Source organism: Triticum dicoccoides, chromosome 4B (assembly GCF_002162155.2).
Source record: "Triticum dicoccoides isolate Atlit2015 ecotype Zavitan chromosome 4B, WEW_v2.0, whole genome shotgun sequence".
Lineage (NCBI taxonomy): Eukaryota > Viridiplantae > Streptophyta > Magnoliopsida > Poales > Poaceae > Triticum > Triticum dicoccoides.
The window spans coordinates 365,043,327-365,049,313 of record NC_041387.1 but is presented as its reverse complement, the minus strand read 5'-3'; positions in this window follow the sequence as shown (position 1 = coordinate 365,049,313).

Sequence of the window (5,987 nt, the reverse complement as noted above, 5' to 3'; positions counted from 1 at the left end):
CGGTAGACTACGAGACCGACGCTGCTGCTGACCAGTTCGACTACGGAGTTGACGACTCCTCTCTCTTGCCAGAGCAACCAGGCAAGCCCCCCCCTTGATCACCAGATATCGCCTACTCTTCTCTATACTGCTTGCATTAGAGTAGCGTAGCATGTTACTGCTTTCCGTTAATCCTATTCTGATGCATAGCCTGTCATTGCTGCTACAGTCATTGATACCTTACCCGCAATCCTAAATGCTTAGTATAGGATGCTAGTGTTCCATCATTGGCCCTACCTTCTTGTCAGTCTGCCTTGCTATACTATCGGGCCGTGATCACTTGGGAGGTGATCACGGGTATATACTATACATACATACATACTATACTGATGGTGACTAAAGTCGGGTCAGCTCATTGAGTACCCGCAAGTGATTCTGACGAGGGGGCTGAAAGGACAGGTGGCTCCATCCCGGTAGAGGTGGGCCTGGGTTCCCGACGGCTCCCGACTATTACTTTGTGGCGGAGCGGCAGGGCAGGTTGAGACCACCTAGGAGACAGGTGGGCCTGGCCCTGTTCGGCGTTCGCGGATACTTAACACGCTTAACGAGATCTTGGTATTTGATCTGAGTCTGGCTACGAGCCTATACGCACTAACCATCTACATGGGAGTAGTTATGGGTATCCCGACGTCGTGGTATCAGCCGAAGCACTTCAGACGTCAGCGACGGAGCGGCGCGCGCCGAATTGGACTGGAACGCCACTAGGCTAGGTCTGCTTTCGGCCGCCCTCGCAACGTGCAGGTGTGCTATGGGCGATGGGCCCAGACCCCTGTGCGCTTAGGTTTAGACCGGCGTGCTGGCCTCTCTGTTTTGCCTAGGTGGGGCTGCGACGTGTTGATCTTCCGCGGCCGGGCATGACCCAGGAAAGTGTGTCCGGCCAAATGGGATCGAGCGTGTTGGGCTATGTGGTGCACGCCTGCAGGGAAGTTAATCTATTCGAATAGCCGTGATCTTCGGTAACAGGACGACTTGGAGTTGTACCTTGACCTTATGACAACTAGAACCGGATACTTAATAAAACACACCCTTCCAAGTTCCACAGACAACCCGGTGATCGCTTTTCCGCAGGGCGACGAGGAGAGGATCGCCGGGTAGGATTATGCTATGCGATGCTACTGGAGATGCTGCTTGGAGATGCTACTTGGAGATGCTACTTGGAGGACTTCAATCTACTCTCTTCTACATGCTGCAAGACGGAGGCTGCCAGAAGCGTAGTCTTCGACAGGATTAGCTATCCCCCTCTTATTCTGGCATTCTGCAGTTCAGTCCACCGATATGGCCTCCTTACACATATACCCATGCATATGTAGTGTAGTTCCTTGCTTGCGAGTACTTTGGATGAGTACTCACGGTTGCTTTCTCCCCCTTTTTTTTTCTCCTTTCCTTTCTTCCTGGTTGTCGCAACCAGATGCTGGAGCCCTGGAGCCAGACGCCACCGTCGGCGACGACTCCTACTACATCGGAGATGCCTACTACTACGTGCAGCCCGCTGACGACGACCTGGAGTAGTTAGGAGGATCCCAGGCAGGAGACCTGCGCCTCTTTCGATCTGTATCCCAGTTTGTGCTAGCCTTCTTAAGGCAAACTTGTTTAACTTATGTCTGTACTCAGATATTGATGCTTCCGCTGACTCGTCTATGATCGAGCACTTGTATTCGAGCCCTCGAGGCCCCTGGCTTGTATCATGATGCTTGTATGACTTATTTTATTTGTAGAGTTGTGTTGTGATATCTTCCCGTGAGTCCCTGATCTTGATCGTACACATTTGCGTGCATGATTAGGGTACGGTCAAATCGGGGGCGTCACAAGTTGGTATCAGAGCCGACTGCCTGTAGGAATCCCCTTTCCAACTCCTCGGCCGAAGTTGAGTCTAGCCATTGCAAAACTTTTACTAACTTGGCTGTGTGCCTTACGGGCCCACGTCGCCATTGGGTGGTATTAGGATCTTTTATTCCTCGACCTATACTCTGGGGCTCTTATTTCTCTTCTATTCGGGTTAAATGATTTTGCTAAAAACAAAACTAACTTTAGGTTCTCGCAAGTACTTTCTCCCGGAGAGCCACTTGTTACCGATGACCGCCTGCTGCACCAGAAGATTCCGAAGATACTCTACGATGTGCTCTCGAGACTATGTGCCATCGCTTTTGCAATTCACTTCCATCGATAAATCCCTCTGGATAACTACTTACACCTATCGTTCATATTGCCATCTCCAGTTGCTCTTGTTATTACAAGATGTCCTGAAATACTCTTCGGTATTCCGAGAATTCTTTACGCTTACTGCCCGGCAGTTCCTTGCTGCATGAATACCCCTACGGATAATTACTCGCGCTTGCCGAGTATCCGCTCATCCCCAGTTGTTCTTGTGTTTCACAAAGGTCTTCAAATAATATTCGTTCTTCCGAAAATCCTCTGGAGCCTTTGGCTCTTGAAATTCTTGCTTGCTTGCCTTATGGTTAATCCCATAACTCTCGTAGTCTTATTGACATTCCTTGTCATTATCATTTTTGAGTCTGTTGACTCAATATGTTTGCGAATGCACGCAATCTTCTTTGATCCTTATAATTTACTTTTCCGGCTGAGCTGCCATTCTTTTAACTGGAATTGGTTCTGGACCAAACTATTTGTCGTCAATTGTGCCTCTGGTATATTCAACTTATCCATCCCTACTCAGAGCATTGCTTCTGATCCTTTGTTTTGGGGATCGAAATTCCTTTATTATCTAAGCATCGAATCCTTCCGATGTTCTATAATATGATGCCCGTGCATTCTTCTTCCTCTGGTTGAGTACCGATGCTCACGTCAGATCCCTTGTGGACCACCAGATCCTTTGTTGGATTTTATCTGACAACGCCCTTCATATTCAATAACCTTGTGAGCCTTTCCTCGGATACATAATGCCCTTGGTAAATTGTATCCTCTGCTTTCTTAACCATGCTCTGTCTTCGAGCTTGAGTTAATTACTTCTAAAGATTCTGGTATATGATTATAAGATGCTCCGATGGGTTGAACCTATGCCCTCCTTAATGGGTGAGAACTCGAAAGTTTTCACGAGTCATACTCTTCTGGTGCTTCGCCAGATAAAATTTCAACACTGCAACTTAATCGAACGCGAGAAGTGGATGAAAGGTTATGCATTGGAGAAGTGGGAGTCGACCTTGAACTTTGTGTTCATGCCCATGGACCCGATGTACATCTTCTCATTGAAGCTTCTTTTAACATTAATTATTCCCTTGATATAAGTTCATCTTATATCTGGGATATGGCCTTTTACAATCGTGGTTCCGACCATGTTCTCCTTTAAATACCATTTTTGATGCAAGTGTAAGCACTTGTCTTCTGTGGATCAATACCCCGGTACAACCTCTACTTGATCTGTCGTCGAGTATTACCCCATGGTATCTCGAGATTATCTTGGAACTGCATAACTTCCTATGAGTTCTTCATCAAGTACTACCTACTCACTGATTACAATTTTTCATGGGCTCTGAGTTATTGAACACTCAAAGACATCGATAACTGAACCGAGTCCGCTCTACGGTTCAACCACTCTTCAGTAAGCTTCTATAAGTACGAGTTTGTACCCGATCACGCCATTCCTAGCCTGTTTGGCTATATCATTGTCGTGACGATTCTAACTGTGCTACCTGGTCCTTATTCTCGGAGCACCAATTTTCGACGATGAACTAACCTTACGTCGATCCTCATCGTCATATCATTTCGCCTTGAACAACAAGCTTGGTTTCGAGTGGTGTCGTACCCTTGGTTCCAATAACCTTTCACTTCATCATTGTTTGACTTGATGTCATCGTCGATCGATTACATCTTCGTGAAATCTCTCGACAAATGTGTCGTGATCATCATCATCATTCTGAGCTCATCCAGGATATCAATTGGATTCATGATGAGAAATACCATCCTTGCCTCGATGAATTGTATTATCATCGACCACTTTATTGCCTTCCCACCAACACAAGCTTGTTCATGTTTGGTGTTATACCTTGAGTTCCTTGCTGTCCAGCAATTGATCTTCCTTACCTCGGAAGTATTACCATCTCTTTTTGTCAAGAATGTGGTGAGAATTTCACCACCTCTTAATAATTCTTGATATCATAATACTTCTTGCCATCTTCGTTCATTCCTTGGTCCCCGTATTGTTTTCAACCGGAATACCGACAATGGAGCTATGACGTATGAATTCAAAACTCCTAGCAACCCTATTGCTTTGAAGTGAATGGGCGATAGTTCATTCTAAGTCCTTCGCTAATTGAATCACCATTTTAACATTGGTCGTGCAACCCAACCCGTACTTCGGGCGCACCCTTCAACCAATGTTTAATTGTGTATGTTTTCCTCGAGCATACTTCCTTATATCAGTTGATCTGACAAATGTTATCTCCTTGTTCACTTAATGGTGGAAATCCATCTTTTGGAAATCTCGATGGATTATCGCTGAGCCCATCAGCCACCTCCTCCTCTCCTTGGTTTAATGATGAACTATTGTTTCAGGAACCCACTCCCATAGTTCATTTCCTGAGAATCCTGAAATGTCATTTCGTCTATTTGTGTTGCACCTTTTATTCTCGGACATCCTGAGTCTGAGGTATCATTACACCAATCGGATCTGAATCTCGGTCAGATAGGATGGTTGGGACAACTTTCCAAGAGTTATGTTGTTGGCCCTTTGATGACCTGGTAACAGGATGTCATGCCTAGCACCCCCCCCCCGGCTGGAGGACCTATCATTATAGATTCCTTTTCAGCAAGGTTATCCATTCGTCCATGAGGAAATTGTAAGACTTATTCTACAAGTTATTCCTGATGGATCCTTCGTGTTTCCAAAGTCTGATCTTCACCTGAAGACCATGTCAATGCTATCTCGAAGCATGTCAATGGTACTCCGATTTTCAACAGGAACATTTGAAGCACGATGCTAAATTCTATTTATCACTTATCCTAACACCGTTGTATGGGTAATATCATGAGATTCCTCCCCCCTTACCTAAATGGTTTTCTACTTTATATCCTGTCATGGATATCTTGCTCTGCTTGTCCTTGGGAAGGATATACCCTCGAAATATGTGTTTAATATTATTTTCCTTTCCATTGTTCTGTTTAATCTGATGATCATATTTTCCTTCCATTGGTTTGTTTAAACCTTTTCTATGATCTATAGGATTTAAGCAGTAATAATCCACTGCTTGTGCAAACACCTCGATGTACAACTCTGTCAGTAAGACCTTGTTACTATTGTTGATGACATTCCGGTAACCACCAATGGATGAGAACTTTGCCTATTGGTCCACCTCGTTCAACGAGCAGGAAAGTAGTTCTCTTCGTCCCTCGCCCTTGGTATCGACGTTGTCGCCGACATAATTGACAGGCTACCCCCCCCCCCTGACATGCCTAGCTTGCATGATCACGCAAGACGTCTCCGCCCTTCCTACTTCTAACCCACATGGTGGGACCATAACCCACAGGTCCACTGGATCGAAACCTGACTCTCCTTTACACCCTGTTGTCAGCGTTATCCCTCGTGCTTGACTTTGTATGTAATTCACGGGCCACTTGCCTGTTGATCTATTCTGGTATCGGACACAATACTTATTCTCGTTGCTCTGAACCCCTTTCGCACTCTGCTTCAGGCAATGAACGATTGCCTATCCGCTTGAAACCTCTTATTACACCGTCTTACTTTGCTTTCGATGTGTGTCATTTGTTCAACTCGAGAGCTACTCATATGTTTATTCCTGGGATACCCCAGATGAATCTCCCTTATAACATCCTATCATTGTAGAGCTGCCCCTTACCTGTTCGTAAGTACGATGGAGTTCCCCGAAGAAAGGACGACAACTTCATCATGACGCTTTGGAATAAAGAAATGAAGACATCAATGTAATGGATCAACCACTTCGAGAAGAGCAACCAAGACCGAGAAGATCCGTTAG